This window comes from Canis aureus, chromosome 2 (assembly GCF_053574225.1).
Source record: "Canis aureus isolate CA01 chromosome 2, VMU_Caureus_v.1.0, whole genome shotgun sequence".
NCBI classification, from domain to species: domain Eukaryota; kingdom Metazoa; phylum Chordata; class Mammalia; order Carnivora; family Canidae; genus Canis; species Canis aureus.
Window position 1 is genome coordinate 45,922,638 of NC_135612.1, and position 16,893 is coordinate 45,939,530.

Genomic DNA, 16,893 nt, shown 5'->3' on the forward strand with positions numbered 1-16,893 from the left:
AAAAATTCTGAACAAAATCCTAGTAAAACTGAAATCCACAGCACATTATAAGGACCATACATCATAATCAAGTGGGACTGATTCCTGGGATACAAGGATGGTTCAACATATGCAAATCAATGAATGCAATGCACCACATTAATGAAATGAGGGATAAAAATGATACGATTTTCTCAACAAATGCAGAAAAAAAGCATTTGACAAAATTCAACACCTTTAAAAAAATTTTATTTATTCATGAGTGACACTGGGAGAGGCAGAGACATAGGCAGAGGGAGAAGCAGGCTCCTCGGGGAACCTGATGTGGGACTCGATCCTAGGACCCTGGGATCAGGACCTGAGCCAAAGGCAGATGGTCAAGCACTGAGCCACCTAGGCATCCCTTGACACCCTTTCATGATAAAAATTCCTAGCAAATTGGGTACGGAAGGAATATAACTCAAAATACTAAGGACATAGATGACAAACCCATAGCTAACACATTCATGGTGAAAAGTTGAAAGCTTTTCCTCTAAAGTCAGGAATAAGACATGGAAGCCCATTCTCAACTCTCCATTTGAACCTAGTACTGCAATTCCAAGTCAGAGCACTTAGGTAGGAAAAAAAATAAAATAAAGAAAGACATCTAAATGAGAAAGGAAGAAGAAAGGGGTGCCTGGTGGCTCAGTTGGTTAAGCATCAAGAATCTCTTGATTTCAGCTCAAGTCATGATCTCAGGGTTGTGTGATCACGCCCTGTGTCGAGTTCTGTGCTGAGCAAAGAGCCTGCCTGAAATTTTCTCTCTCTCCACTTGCCCCTCCCCCAGCTTGTTCTCTCTCTCTCTCTTATTTATTTATATAATAAGTAAATAGAGTCTTTAAAAAGAAAAAAGAAAGGAAGAAATAAAATTGTCTCTTTTTGCAGATGCATGATCTTACATGTAGAAAACCTAAAGGAGTCCACCAAAAAACTGCTAGAATCAATAAGCAAATTCAGCTAAGTTGAAGAATATAAAATCAAAATGGGAAAGTCAGTTTTATTTCTATGCACTAACAAGAAAATATCTGAAAACAAAAAGAAATAAAGAAAATAATTCCACTCACAATAGCACCATAAAAATAAAATATTTTGTAATAAACTTAACAAAGGAGGTGGAGGACCTGAATACTAGAAATTGTAAAGACACTGATGAGGGGATCCCTGGGTGGCTCAGTGGTTTAACACCTGCCTTCAGCCCAGGGCATGATCCTGGAGTTCTGGGATCAAGTCCCTCATCAGACTCCCTGCATGGAGCCTGCTTCTCTCTCTGCCTATGTCTCTGACTCTCTCTCTCTCTCTCTGTGTCTCTCATGAATAAATAAATAAAATCTTTAAAAAAAAATTAAGACACTGATGAAAGAAATAAGACACAGATAAATGGAAAGGTATTGTTTGCTTGTGGATGGGAATGATTAATATTTTTAAAATGCCCATACTACTCAAATCCATTTACCATTCAATGCAATTCCTGTCAAAATTCCAATGGCATTTTTTTACAGAAGAAATAGAAGAGAAAAATTCAATCCTGAAATTCATGTGAAACCACAAAAGAACTCGAATATGCAAAGCAATCTTGAGAAAGAAGGAAAAAGCCAGAGGCATCACAATTCCTGATTTCAAAGTATACTACTGAGCAATAGTAGCCAAAAAGTAAGCAACTGTCATAACACATATATACACACACATACGCACACACACCAGTGGAGTAGAATAGATAGTACCAAAATAAACCCACAAATACATGATCGATTAATTTTTGACAAGAGTCAATAAATGAGTTTAGAAAACTGAGTATTCACATGGAAAGAATGAAATTGGACCTCTATTTTACACCACTCACAAAAATTAACTTGAAATGGGTTAAATACTTAAATGTAAAACCTGAAACTATAAAACTCCTAGAAGAAAATATGAGGAAAAAGCTCCTCAATAATGGTGTTAGAAATGAATTTTTTTGATATGACACCAAAAGCACAAGCAACAAATAAATAGGACTACATCAAATTAAAATTTTTCTGCCCATCAAAAGAAACGATCAACAGAATGAAATGGCAACCTACAGAACGGAAGGAAATATTTGCAAACCAAATATAAGGTAAGAGGCTAACAACTCAAACATAGGAGAAACTCATGCAACTCACTAGCAAAGAAGGAAAAAAATCTGACTAGAAAATGAGCAGAGGACTTGAATAGATGTGTTTCCAAAGAAGACATACATATGGCCAACAGATACATGAAAATATACTCAACATAGCTAACTATCATGGAAATGCAAATCAAAACCACAAGGAGTTATCACCCCCTGCCTGTTAGAATGGCTATTATCAAAAAGATAAGAGGTAACAAATGTTAATGAGGATGTGGAGAAAAGGGGATTCCAATGCATTGTTGGTGGGAATATAAATTGATGCAGCCATTATGGAAAACAGCATGGAAGTTACACAAAAAATTAAAAATAAAATACCCTATAATCTGGTAATTCTATTTTTGAATATATATCTGAAAGAAATGATCACTATCACAAAGAGATTACCTGCATCCCCAGATTCATTGCAGTGTATTTCACAATAGTCAAGACATGGAAAGAACCTAAGTGCCCATCAACAGATGAATAGATTAAGAAAATGTACACACATATACAGAGAGAGAAAGAGAGATGGGGGGGGGTGGGGAAGGAGAGAATGAGAGAGAAAGAGAGAGATTATTCAGCCATAAAAAGGAAGAAAATCTTGTCATTTGTAATACCATGGGTGAGCTTTGAGCACATTATGCTCAGTGAAATAAATCAGAGAAATAGAAATTCTGTATAATCTCTCTTATACATGAAATCTGAGGGAAAAAGTCCAAACTCATAGAAACAGAAAATCAAATGGGAGAGGAGGATGGGGAGATGTCAAAAGTCAAACTTAGAATTATAAGATCAATAAATTCTGAGTATCAAACGTACAGTGTGATGACTCTAGTTAACAATACTGTTATATGTGATGAAAGCTGTTAAGAGAGTAGATCTTAAGGGTTCTCCCTACACACAAAATTCACAAAATTTGTATTATGTGAGGTAATACATGTGTTAACTAATCTAATTGTAGTAATCATTTTTATACACATATAATCATCACTTTGTACATCTTAAACTTACATAATGTTATATGTCAATTTTATTTCAAGAAAATTGGAAAGAAAAATAAAGTGCTGTGATAGCTTTAAAAATTTTTAAATAAAGACTATTAATCACATCAGTAAGGCAAAAAAGAAAAATCATGTGATCAAATGTTGTTACATGTAGAAAATCCATTTGGCAAAATCCAACACTCATTCATGATCAAAAACTGTCAGTAAACTAAAAATAGAGGGTATTTTCTCAACTTCATAAGGACTACCTGCAAAAAACCTATAGCCAACATCCATCATGCTTGAAAGAGATGACACACATACACACATGCACACATTCACCAAACCTTCTACAACTATTGCAAATGACTATAGCAAGGTTGCAGGATACAAGGTTAACATATAAAAGTCAATAGCTTTCCTATGTATCCAAAATGAACAAGTGGAATTTGAAGTTAAAAACAGAGTACCATTTACATTATCACCCAAAAATTAAACACTTACGTATAAATATTTTAAAAATGTGCAACATTTGTTTTTATAGGAAAACTACAAACTTTGATAATAAAATCAAAGATGAATTATATAAATGAAGAGATATTCCATGTTCATAGATGGGAAGACTCAATATTGTCAAAATGTCAAGTTCTTTTGAACTTGATCTATAGATTCAATGTAATTCCAATCAAAATCCAGCAAGTTGGATGGATATTTGGTGGATATTGACAAATTGATTCTGAAGTTTATACGGATAAGCAAAGGATCCAGAATACCTATGACAGTATTGAAGGAGAAAAACAAAGTTGGAGGACTGACACCTCCCAACTTCAAGACTTCATATAAAGTGACAGTAATCAAGACAGTGTGGTATTGACAAAAGAACAGACAATGGAACAAAATAGAGCATCCAGAAATAGACTCACACATATATACTTAACTGATCTTTGACAAAGGAGCAAAGGGAACACAATGGAACAAAGGTAGTCTCTTCAACAAATGGTGTTTAACACTTGGATATCCACAGGTGAAATCATTAATCTAGACACAGACCTTATCTCTTTACAAAAATGAACTCAAAATAGATCATAGACCTAAACATAAAATCCAAAACTATAAAACTCCTAGAAGGTAACACAGGAGAAAACCTAGATGACCCCAGATATTGTGATGTGCTTTAGATACAACATAGAGGATAGGAGCCATGAAAGAATAAATTGGACTTTATTAAAATTAAAAACTTCTGGTCTGTGAAAGGCAATATTAAGAGATTTAGAAAACAAGCCATGGATTTGGAGAAAATATTTGCAAAAGACACATCTGACAGAGGGCTATTAACTAAAATATATGTGGAATTCTTAAAACTCAATACGAAGACAAACAATCCAATCAAAAACTTGGCCAAAGTTCTTAACAGACATCTCACCAAAGATGTGCGGGTGGCATACATTTTTTTTTTCTATACCATATGTCATTAGAAGTACAAATGAAAACACCAATGAGATAATACTATACACATTAAAATGATCAATATCTGGAACACTGACAAAACAAAATTCATTACAAATGCTATCAAAGATGTGGATCAACAGGGCATCTCATACATTTCTCATGTGAATGCAGTATGGCACAGCCACCTTGGAAGACAGTTGGACGTTTCTCATAAAACTACACATATTCTGGTAAGTATGATCCAGTAGTTATAGTCCTTGATGTTTATCCAAAGAAGCTGAAAACTTATGTCCACACAAAAGCCTGTACATGAATGTTTAGGGAAGATTTACTCGTAATTTCCAAAACCAGAAGCAACCAAAGTATCCTTCAGGCGATGTGTCGACAAATAAACTGGCACATCCAGACAATGGAATATTATTCAGCACAGAAAGGAAATGAGCTATCAAGCCATGAAATGACATAAGGAACTTTATTTTTTAATTTTTTAATTTTTTTAACCAAAACCTAGTTGTATTTTAACACACTTGGAATGAACAATTTAAAAGTGAAAATATTAGAAACATTCCCATATATAATAGGATCACAAAATGAAACATAAGAAAGCATTCCTATATATAATAGCATCACAAAGAGTAAGATACTTATGAGTAAATGTAACCAAGGAAGTACAAAACTATTCATTGAAAAACATAATATATTCTTGAAATCAGTTAAAGATTTAAATAAATTGAAAGACATCCATGTTTATGGATTGGAAAATATAATATTATTAAATGGCAATATTTTCCAAAATGACCTACACTTTCAATACAATCCTATCAAAATTCCATCTTCCTTTTCCTTCCAAAAATAGATAAGTTCACTCCAAAATGTGGAGTGTCATATGTCAAAATGACTGATGTCATATTTAAGAAAACCCTACCCAATCCAATTCATAGATGTGTCTCCTTTATAGAATCATAGATTCATAGATGTGTCTCCTTCTCAATATATATATATTTGCAAGTAATTCAAAATAGCCAAAACAATATCAAAAAAGAAAAAGTTGGAGACTTCACGGTTCCTGATTTCAAGACTAACTCCCAAACTGCTGAGATGGCCATATAGTGTTTTTTCATCTCCTATATTTTAGACATAAGGACCTTTCAATGCGTATTACTAAGTCAAAGAAGTCAATCTGAAAAGGTTATTTACTGTATTATTCCGAGCATATGACTTTCTGGAAAAGTAAAACTATGGAGAGAGTAAAAGTATCTGTCGTTGCCAGGGGTGGGAACAAACACAAGAGATGAAAAGGTAGAGCATAGAAATTTGGGGGCAGTGAAAATACTGTGTATTGTATTATATGATTGATATATGTTCCTACGAATTTGTTCAAACCCATGCAATGTATAATCACCTATTACCTAAATCTTAAGGTAAACTATGGACTTTGGATGATTATATGCCAGTGTATTTTCATCCTTGGCAAAAAAATGTATCATTCTGTGAGTGATGTGGATAATGGGAGAGACCATGCATGTGTGGGGATAGGGGATAAATGGAAAAATCTCTGTAGCTTCCTCTCAATTTCTTTATAAACCTAAATTTGCTCTAAAAAATAAAGTCTTCAAAATAATAGTAATATAATAATGTAATTATCATCTACTATTACAATTATTTTGAAATCTTCTTTAGAACTTGAGAGGAGAGGGAAAGTTGGCTCCCACCTTTGGCCTATGGCTGGTTCAGCTTCCTTTCCAACCTCTTCTTCCTGTAGCCACGTGGATAGATAGGCCCGCACTGAATGGACAACTGCGTGCTCTGCCCAGCTCTGCCTACCTCCACTCCTTGAGGTGTTCAGATTATGAAGATACACTCAAATATCTGAAGGTTTGGAGGTCTAATATCTAGTTTTTTGTTCTTCACGAATAAATGTAAATGAAACTCTTGTTACATTTCTTGGATGAGGGGCCTGTGGAAACCATTGGGATGCTTGGCAAAGTTATATACAAAAGCATGTGTGCCTCAAAATGCATAAATGTACAATTGATAGGGAGGAAGGAGAGCACTTGTCATGATGGGTACCGCATGATGTATGGTCTTATTGAATCACTATATTGTATACTCAGAACTGATATAACACTGTATCTTAACTATACTGGAATTTATTTTTTTTAAAGATTGTATTTATTTATTCATGACACACACACACACACACACAGAGGCAGAGACATAGGCAGAGGAGAAGCAAGCCCCACGCAGGGAGCCCGATGTGGGACTCGATCCCGGACCTTCAAGATCACGCCCTGGGCCAAAGGCAGGCACTAAACCACCAAGCCATCAGGGATCCCCTATACTGGAATTTAAAATAAATTTTAAAAATTTCATGGTATTCAAAAAAAAATAAAAAATAACAACAAAATAAAGAAGAAAAAAAGATGTGCATTTGTTCTATGCATTTTACCTGTTACGCTTAGTGACGAGAATGGGGTTGTTTTTAATAAAATGATAATTGGATTAAAACATCAAATAGATAGAAGTCTCAAAGTCCAAGGTGGTACTTAAGAAAACCTTAAAAAGAAGATATCTCATTGGTCATCGTTGGCTATTGCTAGGGAACAATTTATTTATTCTCAACACCAATAAAGTAAAAAAAGGGTTTCATAAAATGTGGCCAAAATTTCTCTTTACTTTGTGCTTAATAAGCATTGATCCGGCATGAAGAAGTGTGGCTGAAATAGACAGGACTGATCAATTTGATTCAGCCCATCTATCTCATTATGACTCTTGTAATGACAGGACATATGACAGGGACCCTGAGAGTATGAGGGGGAATGCCTTAAGGAGCCATAGTGACCAAATAGGTCTGTACTACATGTCTGGTTGGCTTCTCGTTGATAGTAATGATGGCAGATCCTATAAAGGAAAAGGGAAGAAATAAGAAAAAAAAAAAAAAAAAAAACAAGGGTCAAAGGTAAGGACCTTCTCAAAATCAAATTCATCCAGAGAAAGCTCAGAGAAGTGAGATTTGCAGAAGTTTCCACCATCCACCCATGAGGGCCTGAAAATGAGCAGAGTCTTAGTGACTCAGGCACAGAAAACGTTTGATCTGATTACAAATTATGTCATTTGAGGATCTTCATCTCCGGCATTATCAGTATACAAAGCCAAGAGCGCTAAAATTATACTATTAGTTGATAGGAAAGTTAATAATTAAAAACAAAAATAATGAAATTACAGACCAATGATAAAATCATTGACAGCAGCAATGTCTCCTCCCTCTGAGCCAGGCACTGTGCTATATGCCTTGCTGGATTCTGATAAACACTAGTTATTTTCCCCACTTCATACGTGAAGTAACCAGTTACTGCAGATAGGTTAAATAGTTTTCTAATAAGTGACAGACATGGGATTTGAACCCAACTGTGTCTGGCTCAAATCGTGTATTCCTAAACACTAGGACATACTCCCTCTATCAATTACAGCCTCAGGAAGACGTTGCAAATTATGAGGGGAAAACCCTTGGCATTTTATTTCCAATGATAAAAAAAAAATCATTTCTTCAAGAAACAGAGCCAGCACTTAATCAGTATTTGCCACATGCTATCAAACTCATTTTCACAATGGTAATATCTATTTGACAACCGGGGATAAAAGTGATATTCTTTGAAAACGAGGCCACAATCCAGTTAAAATAAAAACGTCTCAAGCAAGGTATGCTTTAATTTAATTTAAGTCCTGGAAAACAGCTTGCCCAAAAATGACTTTTGCAAGTCACGTACAGTATTTCAATCTGTCATTTTGTATTGACCTTCACAGGCCTGAATATATTGCACCAGACTTGGGAAGCTTATGAGAATGATATTAAACTTGGTAATATTTTTTAAATCTTATTTTATATCCACTCTGCTTTTTACTTCACTGTGTATAATTCTTGAAAGCATTGATATTACAGAGCATTCTTAGATGTATACTGATTTTCTTGCTAATTAGAATTTTTCGAGGTTAATTCAATAAATCACTGTAAAAGTGGAATGTTAACTCAAATACAATGTGGAGGAATCACGTATTCAGAATAGTCATCTCAATATTTTGATGATGAGTAGCAGATTTTACTTGAAGGTTTTAGGAAAGTGTGTTTAAGATCTAGCACTCAGTTTATTAGCGTTTGCATCTGCAAATAGAGTTTGGAATAACTTACTTTAATTAAATCTTACATTGCTGAGTATGTCTTCGATAATCTATCTCTCCTATTTTAATTTTCACCCTTCAATAATCTCATAATAGAAATTAATCTTCTTTAATGTGGGGTGCCTTTCACTTTGTTGGCCAGAACAGAACTCAGTTCTGCAGCATACATTCTGCCTATTTCCATTCCATACTCAGCATTCTTCACTAACATCAGGAATAATCAATTGATGAAATACTTAACAATATTACTTCAAAATAGCATTTTTTGAAGACTTATTTATTTATTTATTTGAGAAAGAGAGTGTGTGTGAGTGAGGAGAGGGGCAAAGGGAGAGGGAGAAAGAGAATCCTCAAACTGACTCCCCACTGAGCGTGGAGCCCAAAGTGGGGCTCCATCCCAGGACTCTGATGATATGATCTGAGCTGAGATTAAGAGTTGGCCACTTAACCAACTGAGCCACCCAGGCATCCCTCAAAATAGCATTTAAACAATATAAGTTGTTGATATAATCTTAAGAAAACAATAAGACATGTAGTAGGCACAATTATCATCTTCTAGAAAGGTAGAAACTTACGCATTATACTTCAGTCCAAGCCAGACTACTAGTAAACAGGTTGTATAAAATAAGAACATTTTTAGATTGTGAAATCTTCCTCATATTTTTATAGCCAGTCATAGGAGAATGGGGACCACATATATGAGAAAATAAATCAAGAAAGGGAAAGAAAGGGGATATAGAAAGGAGGATACCCAGCACAAGAGATAATTGAAGCATCTTCCAAACTGTTGGGAATGGAGAACCCAGAAAACAGTTGTGCCTAGATACAAGGGCATCCAGTCTACGGGGAAGTAGACCAGATAGTCCTGGAAAGATTTTTTTTTTAATTATATGTATTTTTTAAAGTAGGCTCCACACCCCAGATGGTGATCAAACTCACCATCCTAAGGTCAAAAGTCACATGCTCTATGTACCAAGCCAGCCAGGTGCCCCCTGGAAAGATTTTTTTTTTTTTAAGAAGGCCTTGGTAGAGGAACTGAAATATATGAATATTTTGAGAGAGATTGGGAGACGATTTGATGATCATGCTATAGTGCCAATTACTAGAAAATTAAGTAAAAGAACACAGAAGCAAACAAAAAAGCAATTATTAACACCAGGGGAAAAAGAAATTGTGAAAAAAAAATGTTCACAGCCCTCAGTAGAATTTATTAGTGATAATGCACACTGAATATTAATTTAAAAAGTATAATGTAACTATTAAGAAAATAAGGAGTAGAGATAGAAAAGACAGACAAATCTTGATCTTCTTTAGGGAAAGTCAATAGATAATTTCCCACACTAAAATAGCACTAATACTGAGAAGGAAAAGATAGAGAAGAAGAAGTTTTTAAGAAGTAGCCACACAAACATGTTAGGAAAGCAAGTTCTAATAGAAATGTTAGAAATACATATCTTTATGAAAAGGGAAATGGGATGAAGGACAGAATCAGGGATGAATATTCTTTTTAACATTTCGGAAGTCAATGTTTGAAACTGTGATTGGTGTAAACTGACTACATAGAATCTGCATTATACATAAATATATTTTATTTAGGAGGACAAGGTAGAAAATCCAAAGTTTAGTCTGTGGATAACCACTGAAAGTTCAAGTCATTCAGAATTTTTAATAAGCAATGCTCTCATTCTATCAAGACCAAAACACATGCTTTCCACCAAATAATATAGCTTTCCTTTGCAACTGTATAAAATATGCATCTAACATCATTCACAGCTTTAGTTCACATGTGCCTTTTAGCAATCAGTTCAGAAGATGGGGGAAAAAACAACAACAACAACAACAACAACAAAAAAAAAAAAAAAACATATGACCAGGTTCTTCAAACTTGGTTTTATTTTTTTCTTCATTTTTTTTTTTTTAAAGTAAGCTCTATGTCCAACATGGGTGTTGAACCCACGTCAAGATCAATAGTCCCATTCTCTACCGACTGAGACAGCCAGGCACCCCCAAACATGGTTTTACTAGCACAATGGAACCATAATTTTCTGAATGAAATACAGAAAGCAAAACATTGTGATGTTTTAGGATGAGGAAACCATAAACAAGATCTAGTTTAATTAAAATTACTTAATATTATAAAGCCCATAGTTTCATTACATTTCAGTTACATGATATGCAACAATAAACATTCAACTGTGTTTATTTATGCATTTAATTCAATAACGAGATTGAGGGCGTTCATCAGGCATTCCTTTCATGGGGATTCAGATTTAATGATGTAACCAAGGTGTCTGCCTCAAGAGCTAGCTCATCCAGTAAATAGGAGATTCTAAAATTCTCACACACAAAAAAAATCAAAATTCCCTTATCAGTACTTTTATCTTCCTTAGCCAAACCATGCACTCAAATTAAGATCGCTCAGAAGAGTCTCTTTACTTAAATGTGAAAAACTCCTTTAATTTAAGTATAGTTGATTAGAGAGACTAGGAAGAAAATGGACAGCTCCATAGTCATGAAAAGACTGTTTTCCAAACTATTCTTAATATATGTTACTTGGAACCTAGAATCCATTTTCCTCCGGAAATAATACTGAAATGAGGGCAGCTAATATTTTACAGATGTGCTTGGTGTTCTTGGGAAGCTATAGCTTATTTGTTTTCCATTGGCAACATTCACGTGTGTATTTACAGATGTAAATGTACTTAAATCATCTTTTGTGCATTAATAGTGTAGTCAATCGGAGTAGTGAAAGTGTTTTTTTCTTTCTAAAGGCACACAGTGAGTACTAAGACTTATGCCCTGAGGTTTCAAGGCAGCTTATGTTCCAGCATAAAATTTGATATTTGATGGTATATTATTTTCTCATTCCCATCAACATTTTTTTTGTAGGAAATGCATTATGCATAGCCAAGAATTTTTTGGAGGAGGTGTACCAATTAAATCTCATTGCCATGAACAATTTGCTTAAGGGTAAAATGCTGCCCCCCCCCCCCAAAAAATAAAAAACAGAAAACTTTTTTGGAAGGTCATTTCAATATGAATCTACTAAAACTTGTTCAAATAACAAGCTTTGAAAAAATAAACTTTTTAAAGATATTATTTTGAAACAAATACAACATTTCAAAATAGGCTGACCTGGGCAGGCTCTTTCTTCCACCATGTTATCCTCTACGTAGGACTTCCTCATTTTAAAAGAAAGGGGCTTTTTTGTAAATGTCCTTTTCTAAAATGTGGGAGAACAATTTCCGTTCCAAACGAGGTTTCACACAGTCTCTGCGATCATACCTAAATTATTAATTTGGTTAATCAGTACATTCCCTCCACAGAAATTGTAGAGGCAGTCTGGTCCTATTTCCTCTCCAAAACTTCACACAATATTAATCAGTGCATTTTTTTTTCTATTTTAAAATGAAAACAGTATTAAGCCCAGTTAATGCTTAGCAGTCTTAAGACATAGGATGCAAACTACTTAAAGCAAACAACAACCACAACAAAAATGGGTGCATTCCATTACAGTTTACACAAAGGAATTCGATCTATGGTTCTACTACCTATACAATCTGTGGTTTATAACTGAGCAAAAATCCCACCCGCACCCCCAGACTGACCACAAATAATTTTTTTTAAGATGTATAATCGGGACACCTGTCTCAAATCCTTTGATGGGTTTTTAGTTCATTTCTTGGGAGAAGTGTTCTGGCTGCCTCCTTTTTAATCAAAGCTACTTTGCAAAATTGCTTCCCAAGTCAGACCTCAGAATATTAGCAAAAGTCTGGCGCTGGCCTTGTTGCAATTTGAATATTCACAGCCAGAGTTTTACAGCCGCTCCATCGTGAGTAATGTGCTGAAACTCCCACAATTCAGTCATCATTTCTTCCGTTCCTCAGCTGGCCCTGGCCCTTGGAATGTTTGCGTGGTGTCACCGTGAATGTGCTGGGAGCAGAGTTATATGGCATCATTTGGAGAAACATTGCGTTAATAACCAGAGTTCAAGGGCAAAGGATATAAACGGAGCAAATTACAAGTCTGAACAGATATATAGCTTTTGCTAAAAGGGACATGGGCTGCTACTTTATTTACTGGGCACTGGTGCACTTGTGAAGGTGCGGAAACGCACGAAGGCATTTTTAAACGACCACATCGCAGCCTAAGAAAACAACACAAATTTTCAGGCGAGAAAGAAAGCTAGTGCAAGGATCAACGATCCTGAGTTTCCTAATGAGAGAATACGATTTGCTATAAAGTACCTTAAGTTTCCAGGGTAATTTCACAGAGGATAATATCATTTTATGTGTCACGATGGAGGGGAAGCAGAAGCTTGCTGGAAATCTAAATTCAATAGATCATCTCAAACTGCAGGTTAGCCCAATTTTGTCAGGGATTTCTTGCTATGGTCTTTTTAACCAGGGGGTGCAACCCTAGTTGAAAATGGACACCATGAAAGAGAAATTTGTAGAAATGTAGTATTTCGTTTTCATATGTTGACCAGAGGTATCTCAATAATTAAATAAAAGGGGAACCAAAAATTGAAAAGAGGGAAAGCAAAGAGGGAAATCCTTTTTTTAAAAGGATCAATAGGATACCATCATTAATAATCAAGGAAAACAAAAGAAATGAGCACACCTGCTACATTACCAAATATTTTTTTTCCAAATATTTTTTTATTAATATTCTCAATAACGCTGAGCATACTGTAAAATAAAGTGACCAGATATTTTCCTGTTAGATAGGATGGAAAGCTACAAGTTTTTTGTTTTTCTTTCCTTTTCTTCTTCTTCTTCTTCTTCTTCTTCTTCTTCTTCTTCTTCTTCTTCTTCTTCTTCTTTTGTAAAGCAATTTGGAAATTATTGTATAAAATTATCAAGATGTTCGTTAAACATGGCCTATGTGTCCCATTTAAATGGTTTCTTTGAAATCAATAATTTAAAAGACGGAAAGATGTTCCTTACTGTATTATTTACTTTATTGAAAGCTAGAAGCTACCTAATAACCAACAATAAGGAAATGGTTAATCAAATTATATATACACTCAAGGAAATCTTAGGGTGTTACTAAAATTGATTAACATGGCTATCTTCTACTAATATTAAAAAGTTCTTTTGATATCATATATAAAAAAAACCCCACAGGATTCAAATGAACTCTTTTATAAATATTTAAGCATACATAAAAACAATTCTAGGAAGAAACGTACATGAATTTAATTCATGTGTGCTTTACTGTGGGGGGAGGGCCAATACACTATCTGTGCTAGCTCGATGGGATTAAGTTTCTTTAATTTTTTTGACTTACTGTTGTACTGTTAAAATATGGTATTTCAAAGAGAAATTGCGTGGAGCTACGTTCTTGCTCCCTTGACTCATTTCCAACCACAATGGGATAAAATACACCTCTGTGACATGATTCAATTTCACTTATTGCTATTTTAAGTATGGCTTTTATTTTCTTAGGGGTGGTGGTTGCTAGGACAGAAGTCGGATGGATGGTGGGTATTCTAAAGCACAATGAGGTGGAATAACATCCCCCCCCCAAAAAAAAAATCCTACTGTTTTCTCTAAACTATTTTGCTCTCAGAGGTAAAAGAATCAGCTTATAGGCAGGACTGCCTTATTTCTTGACATGAGATGTATTAGCTTCAGTGCCGCAGCTTGTACAGGAGGAAACACTCATGGTGAATGCACCTGCCCTTCAGTTGCCAAAGAAGAGCCCGGATGATACAATAGCTCTCTACCAACCCAATTTCTCTGGTGGTTCATGACATATTTTTTTCCTGTTATCCTCTGTCTGCTTCAATCCCTACTCTCAATCTAATGAGTTTGTAAAAGGACACTTCCTAAATCGAATTGCCTAAAACCATGTGCTGTCATCTTTTTGCAAGGATAAACAAAACATTCAAATTGCTCATGACTTTTAAGCACGTAAAAGCTAGACAAATTATGAAAATTTTACATTCTAGAGTGCAAAATGATCTCTGGAACACACTCTTCTATTTTATTTTATTCTTTTGGAGCTAAGGTTTTTCTTTTTTTAAGCACTTAATATCCAATTGTGTTTTGTTTTTGTTTTTGTTTTATCCTGCACAGACCATCTAAAGTGCATCGTGTCCTCCTACACCCCCCACCCCCCAATTTTTTGAAACCTATTTCCAATGATTTTAATGTTGCCGAGACGAGAGCCTGCACCTAACTGTTGAGGTCTGTTTCGTATAACCAACGGGGCATCGGCCACACGACCGGCAAACAGGACGTCAAAACTGTTTGCAGTTTGGGAAGGGGAGGCTCGGGGATTGTTCCGATGGCGAGACGATTTGTCAAACAGCGGTCCCAAATTGCGCGGGGCTCTTCGCCCTCCACTTTCCCATCGTGCGTTTTCCTTCCTCCCACGGAGATATAATAGAAACTAATCTTCAAGACCCAAACGCGGCGAGCCGGGTCCCTTTGTGCAGGCGTCTCGCTCTCCGCGCCCAGTGCCCGCGCCGCGCCGCGCCGCGCGCTGCCGTGGACACTCGGGGCCCCCCGCGGCTCGGACCCCGGCGGCCAGACAGGCCATCCATCACCCGCCCCGCTCCCGCCGAGCGCCGCCGCCGCGGCCAATCGGGCGGCAGGTGGGGCGCACCTGCGGGGCGGCCGCCGCCCCCGCGCCCCCCGCGCTCCCCGCGCCCCCCGCGCTCGCCGCGCTCTCCAGGTGGGCCGTGCCCTGGCAGCCCGCGCGCTCTCCGAGGCCAGGACCGGGCAGGTAGGTCCGGGTGACGGGGCCCGGCGTGGGGCGGGGGCAGGCTGCGGGGGCCTGGGTGGGGTGAGCGGGGCGGGATCGCCTTCTCCCTTCAGGCACGCGCCCCTCGGATTGGTCTGCCGTCCGCGTGTGCGGACACGCGCGCCCGCGCTGGGGTCCGTCTCTGAACCAAGTGGAAGGCTGACGACGCTTACCTTAGCAAGGGAGGAGTGAGTGAGAACACATCTGAGCGCTAGGATTCCTTGCCTCCGGTCTGCTCCCTTTGGACAGCACGGACTCGTGGTGGGTCTGGCAGCCAAGTCTGAATTCGGCATTGGCCCACGCAGACTTCAAGCAGAATTCCCCCCCACCGCACCCCAACACCTACCTAACCCCCCACCCCAGACCGAAGTGCACAATGCTAGCACAACGCTGATAACCTGTCTCCATAGGATGCACGAACTACTCCAAGCAAAAGCCTCACCTGGATCTCAAGGGTGGTAAAAACAAAACAAAAACAGAAGCTTGTAAGAATTCAAAAAAAAAAAAAAAAAAAAAAAAGAAAAGAAAAAGAAAGGAGCAGAACCTCAAACCACAGGGAAGCTTTAATTTTCCAGATAGGTCAACTAATTGTAGTGCAATCACCTTGCCTTTAAGGGTGTGGCTGAGTTCCTTGGCTCTTCTGAGGAGGAGGCTACAATGAGTCCTGCTAACATGTTATGCATTCCTATAACTGGACTCCACAACGCCTTTTGGTGTAAAGGATCCACTACATCTACTTTATCATGTAATTTGAGAACAACTGAGGCCACACCGAATCCCCACCCCTCCCCCTTGTGTTCCACGAGTGTGGCTGTCTATGTAGATGTCAGTTGTGTCCAGGCAAGGCCTTGGGAGGACTGGAGGAGGGGTCCAGACAGCCCTGCCAATGGCTTCCAGGTTTTCCAGAAAAGCAGGTGTCTAACAAAATAAAAATAAAAATAAATAATGGCAAGCACAGCAGTAAGCATCACCCCAGCCCTCCACCCCTGGCTTCCTTCTGAATCATAAATCACAAAAGAGAGATCAATGACCCCAGTTTTCCTGCCTTTAACAACTGGAACTGATAATGCCAAAAAGGAAGAGAAACAAACATGTGAGCCATATTGCTGCCAGAGGAGGGGTACATATGGGAAGGTCCAGGTTTCTCATCTGTTTGAGAACCGCCCTGGCTAAGAAGGGTCTCAGATCCTCAAAGCTGGTGGTTCTCAAACCTGGCTTCACATGAGACCCACACCTGGGTTGGTGTTTTTTGTTTTTTTTTTTTCCTCTTTTTCTCTTTTCTTTTCTTTTTTTTTTTTAAAGAAAATACCAATGCCTAGAGCCACATTCTGATTCTCTTGGTCTGGGGTGTGGTCGGACTAGAAGTGCTTTAGCAAACCACCCTTG

The 16,893-nt window shown here is 37.3% G+C and overlaps 1 long non-coding RNA gene across 2 annotated transcripts in view; it reads right to left on the bottom strand.

Moving 5' to 3' along the window:
- LOC144297139 (uncharacterized) overlaps positions 1-16,419 on the bottom strand; it is a 123,596-nt gene extending 107,177 nt beyond the window's left edge. For both annotated transcript variants that reach the window (XR_013364227.1, XR_013364226.1), the window contains exon 1: positions 15,681-16,419. This is a non-coding gene — a long non-coding RNA (uncharacterized LOC144297139). The remainder of the gene's footprint in view (positions 1-15,680) is intronic.
- Positions 16,420-16,893: the final 474 nt, after the last annotated feature.